Genomic DNA, 16,961 nt, shown 5'->3' with positions numbered 1-16,961 from the left:
TACAGTCTGTCAATAAAAAAAATCATATTGCTACAAGTTCAAAAAATACAAAGTAAAAAATGAATATTCCATTTAAATGTCTATTCTATATTCTGTTGTATTCCGTTTAACCTAACCCGAAAAATTGCTCATGACTTTAGAACGACAAGCGTCTATCTTATATCATCAGCTTGTCAACATATGTATTTCGGTTTTTTTACGTGGATAAGTAATGTGAAATATTTGTGCGTAGTGCTTAAAATTAATCAAGTTAAATGAACTTTTAATTTTCAAAATTGGAAGTACCTATCATTCCATACCAACGTGACACATTATTTTATTAATTAATATTTCTTTGTTCGAAATGCTTATTTATTTATTTTTTCAAAGTTTGACATTTGCTTAGATGAATTAATAGAGTGAAGATACGTTGCTGGGAGAACGAGCGAAGTTTCATTTGAACATAGTTCGGCAGGTTTTTTTTCAGTGGACATACTTTAGCTGTCAGTTCACTTACATATTATTTCAATGGATATCCTTTTTATAAGCCATTCGATTAATACGAACATAACGTGCCTCGCATTTGGATAATGTCATTGGATAGACGTCGTAATTTTTCAAGTTTACTAACATTCGATAGGTATTTTTTTTTCTTTTGGAAGGTAATGACCCTGAGCCAAATATTTTTTATAAATATTTTTAGCTACATAAATCCTACAATAATTGTAATTACCGTTATTTATCACGGGTTTGAGCTATTAAATAATATGTAAAATACGAATATTACAGGGTGTTTATAGATGTACATATCTGATCTTTTACCAGTGATTCCCGAGATCATTTGGAATAAAAAATGTATATGAAATTTTTTTTACTTTTTTCAATTCTTTTTTTTTTAATCGGTATATATTGGACAGCTAGGGATAGGATAGGGTTTGGGGGTTACTCATCATAGCAAAAGATGTTACCGGAGACCATAGTTACGTTAAAAAAAATCATTTCAAACAGTGTCAGGAATCATTAATTAAAGCAAAATGAACAACACCTGAACTTCCAATTTGTGTTGGAATATTCTTAGATTTTTAACGATCTCCAAATGTGTGGGTAATTCTTGAGAACCTTTTAGGCACATTGACTTTGTCGCTAAGCACTCTACTTTTACCTGTAAACCAAAATCAATAACACTCTCTAAATATGTATGTGATTATACTACGAATTATGATTGTAAGTTGTGTATTATTAAGTTAAGATTCAATAGTGGTTTATACTTGCTTTCAATGACGTTTCAGGGGGAATGGTGAAACAATGATTTTCAGATTTCAAGCTGAAAGGGGACTAGACTTCAATAGTTCCTTCTGCTGCCAACTCGTGAGGATTGTAAATGGTCAGGGACTTTGATAAACTGGGAAAAATAATATTGTTGATCAGTCGTACTCCATCTTGATTACAAAAGGATTTTTCATAAATAATAGTACATACTCCACCCATTACTTGATTAATGCCACCCCAGCAAACGGGCCATGACATTAAAATAATATTTTCTTTATTTTACAATATCGACATTTAAGGTTTTATGTATTTGTATTTGGTAGTTTTTGAAGGTAATTTTATTGCGAATTTTGTTTATGGCTTACGACAGGAAAAGAAGCTTTTTATTACTAATATTTCACAAACTTCTCTGATAGAATAATAAATTGTTTTTCACCCCAAATAGTTCTTTATATTATCACCATAAGTCGGTAACATGTTTTGGTTTTTCAAATACAGAACCCGACAAATATTTTCTTGTGTTGTTTTAGTAAATAAGTGTGACTCCAAAAAAATAATGTGCGGGAGTGATTTAGAGTTTCACGCGCTTCGCGTCTACGATAATTTGCCACTTCTTGTTTTAACGGAAGTCACTATAAAGAGTTTTATACCGATTCCCACAGTTGCAAGAGTGAGAATTAATATAAAGAATGGATTCCTACTATTGCAACACTTTATAGTGACTATAAAGAGTTGCAAGAGTGAGAAACAATGGTCCCACACGTGCCACCATAAATAATAAAACTTACTTGAATTGGGCTTTGGGCGGATCTCAGGTGATACGTAAAAAAATGTTATTTTTGCAAATTTAAGGTAACTGCTCCACCTGAAGATGTCATCGCAGGTCAATAAATGTTTGTGTTTTTTTCTTATTTAGTATATAGGGTCAATGATTAGAGATTTTGAAATTCTTACAATAAAAGGTTTACGATAATAAAGAAGAATGGATTCCAACAGAGCAAGATTGCAGAAAAAAAAGACTGAAAAAAAAAGATTTTCGGATAAATACTGCCGATGTAGAAAAACTAAATGCTGTGCTTATATCTCAATAGCATGAACCTAAAAAGCCGTGGACAGAGCGTTAGTGCGATTTTGTATGAACGACATTGAAGCCAAATCTAAAGTGATGAGAAATCGCTTGGCAGCCATCTTGTATGACAAACTTTTAAAATGATTTGTATGCAAAGTTTATAAAATGAACTAGTTTTATTTTATTTTTATATTTTTTTAGGTATTCGATGAGACAGAATGGGACATATCATCAAAAAATGTATGAAGGTAAAGGCATTTTTAACACATCTCCCCCTCACCCGCGGCTTCAAATTATTATCGAATAACTCTGTCCAAGACCTTTTAGGTGCATGGTTGATAATTGCTCGTACTATGATTGCTAGACTATCAAAGATTTCAACCACAGAGCAAACAAGATCTCCAAATTCCTTCCTTTATCTTTAAAAATTGCAAGAAAAAGTTAAATAGCCTTTTTAACAAAAGCAAAACATTTAATTGACAGACTAGAAAATTAAGAATTTGACAGCGCGTAATCAAGTAAGTAACTTCAATAACAATGAAAATAGGAACTATCACACTAATGACCTCAGATATCCTCGAGCCGATCTAAAAATCTTGACGGCGTGTGTTGTGAAGATTAATCCATCCTTTGCATCACAGATAGTCACTTTGGGGAGTATGATATAGGCAGATAAAATAGACGAAGCAAGTGGAGGAGTCACTCTATAAAGTTCTTCACTGGAAAGCAAACCAAAAAAACAGACCAAAGAAACAATCAGTTTTCAACGTAATCCTTCAACAAGATCCTACAGGTCAGAAAAGGGATGGCAAATAACAAAGAATTTACTTATTTAAATAATAATCTTTGTGTGTCGAAGAAGTCGATGATGCCTGTCAAAAAATACACGGGGATAATAATATTATAGACTCCTCCTCTATTTCACGTTTGGATAAAAATAGTCGAAAATTAATCTTCGTGGTTATCAGAATCCAGAGTAATTGCAGCCTACTTGCATACACAAGTGAGGCTGTACGATGGTAATGGGCATAATTTCACCGCCGCGGCAGCAAAAGACAAAGATTAACACATGAGAAGAACGATAAACATTGGGATCTTATTTATGTATTAGCATGCTTATGTCAAGCAATCAAAAATCTTACGTTCGATACTCTTTACACTGAATACTGCCAACAAGAATCCTCTCAAGATCCAACATATACCTAATATAGGTCATACTTTCAACGCTATCTGCATTACGATTCTCAGTTGTCGTTAAAGTGACTGCTAAATTGGCACTTTCTCCTGGACACAGCATCATATTCCTCGGTTCAATCTGAAAATAAATAAAGTTTCAAGTAATGCAGTCAAACGTACAATAACATCGACGCTTAGCTTAAAACACAAAAAAAAATCTGTAAAAACGCTTATTTTGGAATATTCAATATCAATGACAACTGCTCATCAAAGCGGGTTGAAAGTGATAAAAAACCCAAATTTTTCTACCTCTCGATACTCGATCTACTAAAAGGAAAAAAAAATTACCATAAAGTGTCCGTCTTCGGCGGGGCGGCCGCAATAGTCCGTCAAACAAAGATGCATTTTAATATCCCGATCATCATTGCATATAGAAGGATTACTTAAATCGTCTTTAAAACTTTCTCCATCATACAATTTATCCAGCTCTTCTGGCTTAGGAAAGCAATCAAAATAAATATCAGACACAGTAAAAGTATCTTTTAAACTCGCTAGAGAGTTAAGTTTTAATGAAGAATGCTTTTGATCTGATTCGGATAAATTTGAAGACTCGGCTGATTTGTCTTTAGGCTCTGAACTCTTGAACGACACATATGACATTTTGGTTCTTTTCCGCTGGGAAAAATTTCGACTACTATTTTTTGAATCTCCGCTTAATTCTATTGCAACGTGGTGCATCGCCGTTGTGCTTTCCTTTATTGAACCGACTCTGGAATTCTGTTCAGAATTGGTCGTGTATTCACCACAGCTGGATATGCTAGAAGAGATAGTTTGGGGGTGATTTTGTGCTTCATCAGGTTCAGGCATAATAAATAGTGGCCAAGAGTTATCGTTGTTAATGTTTAGCAGTAGACTGAATGGAAGTGGTTTGTCTGAAATAAAAATAATAAAATAAATATCGTACGATGTAATGAAAATGATCAACAAAAATAGTTTTAAAAACTGCCGTTCAACCTTCATATTCAAATACATGCCAGTTGACAAAGATAGGAACACTCGAGGTGTTGGTAATTTTTAGATGCCTCTTTACACTGGGGCCTTCGAAAAGTTGGGTTCCAAACCTAAGGTTTTCAGCAATCTGCAGGGGACAGTCGGTAACTTTTGTCATTACTCTTATAGGCAAAGGAGCCAGGCCATCGACCTGAAAGTTTAAAAAATTTATTGAAATGGTTAAGATTTCCTCGCACCCCTTAGGGAAACCGCAAATTGTTAGCAAATATCAGCACCGGTTCTCTAATATTACCTGAATATTGATGGTGTCCGTATATATTCCCCAAGTGTCCGATATCATATTTATTTGAATTCTTTCTATTCCATATGGTGGTAATTGAGATGAACTACATAGAGCTAGTATTCCGAAACCAGAATCCCTCTGAGGCAAAATGCCAACTAAAACACAAATATGATGTAATAAACAATATTGTATGACAAAGATAACCAATTGCTTGAACCTCACCTCAGACATATATCAATAAGCATGTTAATCTAACGTTAATTTGGGACTAGCTTTATTCTGAACATTTGATGGCGGATTAGGGATAGGTTTCTTTGGTGACGTATAACGTTTTTTTTTAAAAATAATATAGCTATTTTTTACTATTATTATTATTATTTAAACCACGTTGTTCCTCTTCCCTTTTATTCAGCCAGTATATCGGACAATTTAGCGGCATCATCAATCTGTTCTACAACTTACCATAAGACATCCCATTGATCTTAGCATCGATTCCCCTTACAATATCTTCAGGTCGGTTTTTTAAACGTGCCTGATAGTTTTCCACGCTCACATTGAAGAATGTCCGTATTGGGGTTTTGTTTCGTATCAAAATTGTTCGCGATACAACTTAAAAAGGGAAAAAAATTGAAAACTTAATATGTATGCATTACATTATATTTTTAAGTTTTTTACTGACCTGCAAACTATTACCTTTATTCAGAGGGAAATCGTTTATTTCAATTTTTGGAAATAGATAAAAAAGAGGAAGAAATGTGTTTAGTTCAATGTATGGGATTAGAGAGTTGCCAGGAATTGGTTCATCGTCTGAAAAGTAGGAAGAGAAATATATAACAACTATTATTAATCATATTATTATTATTGCAATCGCATTTTCTACCAGTTTTTTATGAAAATACCTTCTCCTGGAGCTTGCCAATACCACTCCATGGGAAATATTTCTTTAGACTCGTGTGAATACTCTGAATTTTCACCATCAATACTTATGTTACTCAATCTGGGAAGTGTTGCAGGCGGATACATCTCTGTGTCATTAACATCTGAATCCTGGTGACAGTAGATGTCAATTTATGTTTAAATATACGGTACATTAACCATAAACCGGAAATTTATTTATATCAAGAAGCAAAGGCCATAAGACTTTTTCGAACTTTTCATTTTTTTTAAATTTTAAGGCTAACCTCATTTCTATTACTGCAGAGCTTTGATATTGCCAATTGCCAATTTTCTTGTATTTTGTTTTCGATTGTTTCATAATAAAAAGATTTCAAAGGAGATTTTTGACGCAAGGTTTAGCAAAATATACCCAGAGCGAAAATAGGTTGCAAAGTATACCCACTTACCTAACAGACTAATTCTAAGGTACCTACCCCATCTCCCTCAAAATGCTCCAATTTCTTCGACCACGACACCCAATCCAGAATCAAGTCGTAACTTTTGTCAAACTCCCGTTGTATTTTAAACTCTATGCGGAGGTTCTCCACGAAGCACGCTATCCCTAAAGGCAGTATTTGCTCCATTTCTCCCACCGCACAGGGAATTACTAAGTCCTTGATGAGAGCTCTCCGTTTGGGGAAAACGTGCAAATAAACTTGCTGAGTTGAATGGCCCATTATCAGTCCGGAAGGTGGGATGATTGATATGTTTAGGTCATCGGCGTTATCACCTGAGAAAGGTGTTTAATTAATAGTTTATGTGCTTTTATTTTAAAATGATAACACATCTTTGATTCTTAGACATTCTCTTGTAAAACTTATTATAGCGAATTGCATTCAGTAGTGCACATTTATAAAAAAATAAATAGCTTTTCATAGAATCTCTTCTCTTCCTCGCAAAGATATTACCTAATAAAATATAAAAAGTGTGCTTGTCAAAACAGCCTCGTGAAAACGTAGTCTGGTCAAAATAGCTCCTGATGTGCCCACACCAAGAAAATTTGAATTTTGTCATATTGACGTTCTCGTTAAAAGAGTTCCGAAAAACGGTTTCAGATTAAAATTATTTCTTACGTTTGACCAAATAATGATTTTAAAACTCAGTGTTGAGTGAAGCTTAAAATATAAATTAGGTAGTTAATAGTAAAATATCTCCAAAAACGGAATCAGATCAAAATAGTTCCAATAAAATTGGTCATTTGAATCAAGTTGTAAATTTGTTCTGCGAATAAAAGTAAAAAGACATTCACCATGACTAGAATTACGCACTCTCGTATTTCCGAGAAAATTTTGGAGAGAATACAGAATTTTCAGTTAATCAATGTGCATAAGGTTTGATGAAATACAGCTAATGATATTTTCTCTTTTATTTACTGTCGGATAATAAACGATCATTTATATTTTAAAAATTTATACACGTGTATTATAGCCTAAATAACACCATTTATGGATTTCCTTCATGTGATTGTTCCTCTAATGAGACAAATTAATACTAAAAAATTGAAATTTATAAGATAATTATATAAAAACAAAAAATTGCTTTGAAAAAAAAACAAAGAAAAAAATTATGTAGCTTATTCTAGTGTAATTGAAGGTGTCATGTTGTAAGACAAGATATCATATTATTATAAATATAAGACAGGATATAAAATTGATTTAGTTCAATACATATTATATATATTTATACATATTCATCATGTAAAATATTGTAAGACAAGCTGATGTCTCTGGCGTTGCTCGGGCTCTACGAAAAGTTTTTCAAAAGCTAATATAGCTAATGCTATGCTAGTGACCTTCATCTTGTTTTACTGGTCAAGTGTGCAAAATTTCATCAGTCTCGGAATAAAACTGATAAAATTCACTCTTCTCGCCCAGTGACCGCCTGCCCGCCACAAACACAAAGAAACCCTCAATTATACAAATAGATAGATAACAAACCTATAGGTTCTCCCCACACATAATTCATAGAAACTGGTGTGTTATTTCTCAACACTACCATAACATCTTCCCCTTGATTCACATATAGAATATCAGGCAGCGACAGGAATGCGATCGGCGCTACGTAAGAAGGCGCCCCAAGCTGGTCAGAGCGCTCCAAGTACTCGATACGCAGGTTCCTGGCGGGAAGCAGGGGCATCTTTGGCGGGGCTGTTTTGATTTGGATGCGAAGGCTTTTTTGGAGCATACCCTCATTTACATCTAGACTGAGAAAAAAAACTAATTTTAATAACTACGATACTAGAATATTTTAAAGGGTGATATGCGGTGTATTTTTCTTGTGGTTTTTTGTGTGACAATAGCATCAACTGTCCGGTGTCGGTGGAACTATGGCATATACCCATTTTGAGGAATGTTGTGAAATCGATGAAATTCTGGCTGGCTAAAAAGAGGGAGGGTGAAAGAAGGATTTAAAGTGCCTGACTATTCAGTTATGTATAATATTGTACAGCTACTATAAACTAGGTTCATAAACAAGGTTCATTAGAAGATGAGGAAATCATGATCAACACAAATACAACAAAATACAGTCCGCCTCGGAACAGGAATACCTAGTGAGGAGGACTGAGAACAAACTACACCAGTTTATAACTTTATTTTACTTAATATTGTATCTTTTTTACTATATTGCCGTTAAATAAAAAAATAAAAATTAAAAAAAACAAATAGTTAAAAATAATTAATAATACAAATAGTAGGTCAGTGAACAAATTATTAAATCTTTTTTTTATTGGCCGAAGGAACCTTTTGCCTGCATGGTTGTAATTATCTTCGTGTGTGAGTTCGCGAGTTCAAACCCCTCAGATACTCTCAGTATTTCTTTGGCGAGAATCCACCATTTGGAATTGCGAAATAGCTATAATATACATAAAAATAATTAAATATAATATTAATTGGTTCATAGACCTTATATTTTTATTATGTATTATTTTTAATTATTTGTTCATGATCCTATTTATGGCGATATCTATTGATATTACAAAGATACTCACACAATTGTTTCTTCAGCCTGTAGAGGAGCTGTAACAGTCAGCATAAGAACACAGGTAATTTCTTCATCCTTTGAAAGGTTGAATTGTATCGGGGTGATTTCCATGGGAATGGTTCTATTGACTTTCTCAAGGCACATCCAACGGGCGTCGATACTGCTTTCACTTAAATTAACGACTTTAACAAACCTCTTGACTTCGGTGTAGGCTGGTGATTTTCTGAAATATCAAGAAGACACCCTATCATTAGAGTGAAAATTGTATTTTTTTGTTTCGGGGTTTATAACAATATGACACTGTGGTCTGGTTGGTGCTTGCTGGTTGGTGAATGCGCACCGTACACACACTGTTATTGTGAACATAAATCAGAAAATAATCACTGGAAAGTGAGTATTAAAAAATTGTGAAAATGCAGTTGCGTGAAGAGAAATTGTTCTTCCTTCTTACTTTCCCAAGCGTCCATTAAATTATTTCCTTACTTTGTCAAAATTGTAACTCTTTCAATCATTATATTTATTACATCATTTTACAGAGAAATTATGTTTGTATGTTATATCACATGACTTTAGCTTGGACTACGTACTTTTTTTAGCAAAATATAGCCCAGTATCAAACCATTCCTTACAAAACTACAATAATTATTCTTTTTTCAGAAGTTAGGCCTACTACACTGGGCTCGCAAATATAACACACTGAGAAAACTTACTGGTGTGAAATATATTGTTAATTTATGAAAAATCTGGTCAAATTATTCTTTTTTGTTAAAAACGGGACTGGAGGCCTTAACGAATGAATCGACAATTCTCATAACAAAGTATCAGTAAAGTAAAGCACGAATATGTTATGAGGAAGTCAGAGCACGTGTTCTAAAAAATAACAATATTTTCGCATCTCGTCTATCATATTTATTCGGACAAGGCAACCTGCGTGAACACGTGTTCAGATATATTCTGAATGACTAATATTTTACTAGGAAAGGGTCATGCATGTTATGAATTTGGCAACCACCTCTGGTCTGGAGATCTAAAATACTAGAAAACGGGCGGTATTTTTGATGCATTCCCCTATATTTAAAACAGATTGCAATGTTTAGCTTTAGAGCACAACCATAATATGTTTAACATTAGCTATAAAGCTTTTTAAATCCATTTATCTTTAACGAGACAAGACGCTACATTTCACGGTAAAAAATATGTGTTTTAAAATGGGAGTGTCGAAACTCAGGTAAAGCCATGGTTCATAAATCTCTAGCGATGCTACGAGAGTTTTCTAGAATGCTCGCCCGTACAAAATGCATTGTAGCGGGAACACTCTAATCGCAATGCGAGTATTCGGCGTCCTACCTACAGTTATGAAATGTTCTCTAATGCACCCGGGTGGCTATATAATGAGGCACGCCCAGAAGTACTTAGTCAGTCATTAATTCGCTGATTTACGAGTGACCAACTAGCGAGCGCTGCGACTGCCTGCCGCTGCCGACACCGACCGCCGGTTCCTCTCGCGTCGCGTCCCGCTCTTTCTTCACCACACCGCTACAGGACCTTCTCACCTACACCCGGCACTGCACGGATCACGATTTATTATGGACTTCTTGGGATCACATCCGCGCCCTGGCCCCGGCCATCGTTCCTGGCCAGCGCTGATCTCACGCGCCTAGACCCTGCGACCACTTCGCCGGTCTGCGCCTCGGCCCCGCGACATCTTCGCCGGCATGCATCTCCCGCTCATCTGCCGACCAGGTCCATCGCACCTTGGGCTACCACGTTCACACTGGAGTACCCGGAAGACTCCACGTCTTCACCAGTGCTGAACACATCCACGAATCTCCACCAACGCGGTGTCGACTCACTTACCCGCACCTCGACCATTCTACCGCTTCGCCGTCATCGCCATCTACACCTGGTGTCATCATCATCATCGGTCCCAGTCATCTTGCAACTACGCAACTCAAATGACTCGAATAAACGCAGTGACACAACACAACATGCATATTTCATTGTCTCCTCACCAGATCCCCAAAAATCTGTAAAAAACACGAGAGAGCCCTCGGGTTTACAAAACACAAAAATCTAAAACAACGGTAGGTACTTACGTTAGGAGGGGCTCACTGAGTAAAGGTATAACGCAAGGGTCCATAAAGACTTCTGGCAATTTAACTTCGAGCCAAACTTCAATTTCGTAAGCCAACAGATCATATTTCTACAAAAACAATATCATAAAATCAATAATCATATCTGAATGTTATGGTACTTATCCAATATTGATAAATATTGGATAAGTACTTATTGTAATCATTTTACCCTCTGCAAGGAATCTTAATTTTCAGAAACAAGTTTTTACAGTTAAATCATTCAAAAGAGACCCTTGATTGTGTGATGGGTGGTTTACGTGATGAATCAAAAATAATTTAATGTAATAATTAATTTGGTTTTGTTAGGAACTAAAGAATGAAACAAACAAAAAAATTACATTAACTAATGTTAATCGATAATTCGACTTGAATCTAAATTGCGTGATAAATTTAATGTCTTCAAATTTTTGCCATTTTTCAGGCTCCATCAAAACCTCAACATTGGTTATGCGCATACCACCGCATTTAGCTTGAAATGCGCAATATTTCAATAAAAATCGATCTCCTATGATATTATTCCTGTTGGTTTTTTCAAATTATTTTCGGATTTGATTAAGCAATCCAATTTTGCCTGCACACCAATTTTACATCTGGTTTGAAGCCAATAAACGCATTTACATGTTTTACAAATTTAATGTTAATAAATCAAGGGTTGTACCTGGGCAACGTAGGTAGATTCAATATCCTGTAGTAAATATTTCGTAGTAATGAAGCGTTTCATTCCAAAATTTACTGGAAAACTTGGTTCTGGTATATTCATGATAATAACACTGAAATTAGAAGCATTAGGTAATTTATAAAGTTTGTACGTTTTATATAATTTATTTGTTTAACGGTATTTTTTCGTTACCCCAATACAGCAGAGTATTTTCCAGGTTCAAAACCCTCAGATTTTACTTCCATATCGACTGGGAAGAAGGCCCCGTCTTTGATGACGCCCCCCTGGGGAGACATGTGGCAGAGCCCCCCGCAGCGGTTGGAGCAGAAGCCTCCACACTGGTCCTTGCAGCATCCAGTCACTCTTAAGGGCCATGAAGCCCTATTAGAGGCATTGGACTGACGCCAAACCCAACGGATCTCAATAGGGGTTTCACTGAAAATCACAAAATTACCTCTTTTCATAATCAGAATCGATATATTAGTAGCTTTCCAGATGAGACGATCGATGGGTAAATCGCATAACAAGGCCAGTAATATATTGGAACGATTCATGATTTACCTACCCAAAAGGAGGACAGAAATGAGAAAGTAAATAAAATGTAAATAGTGCAGGGTCTTACGATACCCGGAGCAAATTAGATGGATTAAAGCATAAACCAGTAAAATATAATTGTATGTTGGAAAGGTTCTCAAATAATCCTTAGTACAAGGAAGTAAATACAACAGCACGAAAGCCAAAAAATTACTAAACTCACTACAAGCAAACAAGAAAGTAAAACTTCAAATTTGATCTTAAGTAGATCAGAAGAATAAAAGCACGAACTCAAATAATAGTAAGTGAGTAGGTACACGAAAATAATAAAGGTATCGAATTAAGTTACACAAAGTATTTAAATAATTGTGAAACAAGATATACGAGTTTAGCAGATCATCCAAATCAAGGCGCTGATTTAAAGTACGAATTAACATCAAGTACTTACAACTACTTACTGTGGCAAGTTAGCAATATTGCCTACATGACAGCTGACAGGCGCAAATCATCGACTTATCAACTAAAGTGGTGAAGCGAATAAAAAATAAACACAAAAAAATACGAATTGTACAAAACCAACTATATAAAAAAAAAATCCAGTGTTCAAAAAATGAACCGTCCGAAAAAAAGACATCTGAACACAATGATGCCTCGGATTTATTGGAGAAAATAGCGTCTCAATTGAGGATGCAAACGAAACCTCATCGATTGCGTCATCCAAAACCTCGGATGATACCGAAGTAGAATATCCTTGCACCTCAGGGGTAGATGTGCTTAATGAAGCTCAAACACATCTGACAGCTCTACAAGATGTCTTGGTAGAGAAGCAGTCGAAGGTCTCAAAAGACCAGCAACTGAGAATTGCCAGAAACGTGTCGGAAGTTTTTAGATCCGTATCTCAGCTGTTGTTGGAGCGTGAGACCATGCGTGCTGATCTGGCTACAGTGACAGCCCAACTGAGAATGACAGAAATCAAAGTACGACACGTGAAGAGCGAAAAAAGACAACTTGAACAAAAAATTATTCAACTAGAGTCTGATCTTGGACCTGTAATGCGGAGAGTAGCGGAGGCAACGGAGGCTAGCCTCTCATTTGCTGACATCGCCCGCAAACAGCCTAATGATGCTCACCAACCCCCTCCACTTACCCAATATGGACATCATGTCGGAGCACCAAGACCAGGCGTATACGTATTTCCAACAGATGCAGACGCCACCAAGGATAGTGATGGTACCAAAAAAATTATCCAGGACATGATTCGGCCATCTGAGCTACGCGTTCGGGTCACGGGAATAAAAAAGATAAGAAATAAAGGTATCTTGATAAACACGGCAACCGCAGGCGAGAAACAAAAACTATTAAATGCACCCTGTTTCGACAAATCAAGCACAATTAAGGCCCGACTGCCGACCAAGCGATCTCAAATATTTTCCGAGACTAATATTTTTTGGGGTACCGCGGGACCTGACTGACGAAGAATTTTTAAGGATCGCCTTAACTGGGGTTCCCAACATTCAAGACATTGAGGGAACTATTGCGTGCTGTGAATTAAGTCACTTAGCTGGTGCTCGCACAGGAAACGCTTGTCATCGTATTTATGAAATGCCAGCTATCGTGCGTAAATTACTTACTGAACAGGAGAAAGTATTTGTGAACTGGACTGTCTGCCGCGTCAGAGATTTTATTGGCCTTACTGTCTGCACTAAATGTCATATGATTGGACACTCATACACATATTGCAGAGATACTAAACCTACATGTGGACACTGTGCACAAGAAAAACACACCCGTGAGTCGTGCCCAAATGCAGCCATCAAACCAGTTTGTGCGACATGGACCAGATTTGGTAAGCCTGCTGACCATTCAACCGGAGATAGGGACAACTGCCCAGCTTACATAGCTGCCCTCAAGAAGGACCTAGCTACAATAGACTATGGAGTGTAATATACAAGAACACAAGTGCCTAACTATCGATGACTATACTCCCGTGAAGAACTGTCTGCGAATAATGTATATGAACGCCAGAAGTATACGAAACAAGTTTGACGAAATTGAGGAAAAGGTCAGAAGATTATGCGATATTGTTCATGTTCTTGTCATCACTGAAACGTGGCTTGATGTCGGAGAAGAAAAGTTCTTTTGCTTAAATGGTTTTTACAGTGCTTTTTCTTCTCGCCCAAATGAAGGAGGAGCAGGTGTGGCCATATATGTTCTGGATTCTATGAAGTGCTCTATCATTGAAAATTTTTCCAACGAAAATTCCTTTTTAGGTATTAGTGTTTGCAGCAGTAATAGGAAACCAGTCAACATTTATGCCATTTATCGAAAACCTAACCCAAACAACATGCACGATTTCCTAACACATTTTGAAAAAATACTGATCAAAAGCAGACAAGATACATTAATACTCGGAGATTTCAACATTGACACTTCCATAAATACACCTTCTTCTTTAAATTTTATCAACACCTTATTAACATACAATTTCTCAATACAAAATCAATCATATCCCACGAGAGTCACTGATACAAGCAGCACTATTATAGATCACGTTATATCAAACAGACAAAACATTTTAACAACCATATCGAATATAGATGACCCGCTTAGTGACCACAATATACTAATTGTTGACTTTAAGAATAATTTAAAAAAATGGTTTAATAATAGAACTAAACCACGCTTTACTAAACCTATCATCAACAGTATGGCGGTAAAATCTTGTATTGCGACTAACAAATTTGCTATCAACTCAACCAAACCTGAAGACGGTTACAAAGATTTTAATGATTATGTCAAAAATGCATTAGAAGCAGGTAAAACTACACCAAACGTAAAAACAGGAAGGCGGCAACATCTAAATACACCTTGGTTTGATTCTAAACTGAATTTTCTAATCAAGGAACGAAACCAGCTTCACAAGCAGTGGAAACAAGACCCAGGTAATATTACTCTTGCAATACGTAAAAATAAACTAAAAAAACATAATAACTAATTATAGGAGAAGTCTGAAAAACAAATATTACATCAATAACTTTCAACAAAGCCTAACTAACCCAAGAAAAACTTGGAAAACCATTAACTCAATTCTATCTAACCGTGTACATAAACCCACCAACACAATTGAATCTCTCATCGTAAATAATTGTGAAATTAGGGAACCCCGTGAAATAGCGTTGGCTTTTAATGAGTTTTTCCTGTCAGTTGGAGAAAAATTGGCAGCTGCCATTCCATCATTCCCGGATGACTGTAATACAATATATGTAGAACCAAAGACACGACAATCTTTATATATGACTAGGACGAATAAGGATGAGGTAATAAAGGTCATCTCGAAACTTAGGTCGAATGCAGCGGCAGGAATCGATGGAGTAACACCGTGCATTCTTAAAACCTGTAAAGAAGAACTAGCGGGGCACCTAACCCAACTTATCAACTTCTCCATAGGCTCGGGAATATTTCCAAACCAGTTAAAGCTAGCATAAATTATACCAATTTTTAAAGAAGACTGCAAGAAGTGTATTTCTAACTATCGTCCAATATCGATTTTATCGGTATTTTCAAAGGTGTTCGAGTCAATTATCAAAGATAGACTGATAAAATACATCTCTAGCAACGATATCCTAACACCACAGCAATATGGCTTTCGGAAAAACTCCAATACCCAATGTGCCACCTTCGATTTCATTTCTAACATTCAGCAGTACATAGACCAGGGCGAATATGTGGCAGCTATATTTATAGATCTGAAAAAAGCCTTTGATATGGTAGATCATGAAATACTTCTACAAAAATGGAACATTTGGGAATAGTCGGGAAATCTTTAAATTTGCTCCGAAGTTACCTAGCTGATAGATTTTGCCTTGTCGATAACGGAGGGAACCTAAGCGACGTTGGAAAAATCACATGTGGAGTGCCACAGGGCTCGATTCTTGGACCTCTACTTTTCTTACTATACATCAATGATATAACTAAATGTGGCATCTCGGGAAAACTTCAACTTTACGCTAATGATACTGTGATTTACTACCATTGTAAAAATCTGAAGGAACTTGAAGCTTTAATGAATAAAGATCTCGCAAAGCTGGCTAAATGGCTTCGATTAAACAAATCAAGCCTCAATATTAAAAAAACCCATTACCTTACTTTCGGAAAAAAAGATAACATGGGTATGAATATCATTCTTGGAAATGAAAAGCTACAACATGTTCAAGTAACGAAATATTTGGGGTTACTCATAGACTCTAACCTCTCGTGGAACTCCCATGTTGAGAATGTAAAATCCAAAATTTCCCCAATAACCGGTGTACTTTATCGACTCCAAGGTGTGCTTCCCACATCTTTCCTGCGTGCAACATATTATGCTATGATCCACTCCCACCTGAGTTATCTAGTTAGTATCTGGGGAACCATTACCAAAAAAAAAAGTTCCGAAATACAAGTAATTCAAAATAGAGCCGTACGTAATATATATAATCTGCCATGGGATACACATGTCAAAGATATATACTCACAGACACAAATACTTCCTTTTACAGTCCTGCCAAAGTATAACATCACAACTGCCATTCTACAAATAATTCAACACTCCTCACACACCAACACTAAACCAGTCTTTAATTCTGACATACACCAGCACAAAACACGATCACAAAATCAAATACATTTATCTTCATCTACTTACACGACCAAATTTGGAATTAACTCCTTACAATACATTGCACATAAACAATATAACGCATTACCCAGTAATTTAAAACTTCCGGCAACTAACAAAACAACATTGACAAAAGCTCTTAAAAGATATTTCCTTAGCAGTTTCATTAATGACTAACACAATCTTTCTCTGGTAATCCATAATAACATCTGCGTTTATTTATTTTAATGTATTTTATTTCTTTGCCTTGTCCTTTCTAATGTTGTCCCGAA

Source organism: Hesperophylax consimilis, chromosome 10 (genome assembly GCF_061612785.1).
Source record: "Hesperophylax consimilis isolate HC1 chromosome 10, BYU_Hcon_1.0, whole genome shotgun sequence".
NCBI lineage: Eukaryota > Metazoa > Arthropoda > Insecta > Trichoptera > Limnephilidae > Hesperophylax > Hesperophylax consimilis.
This window is presented reverse-complemented; position numbering follows the sequence as displayed.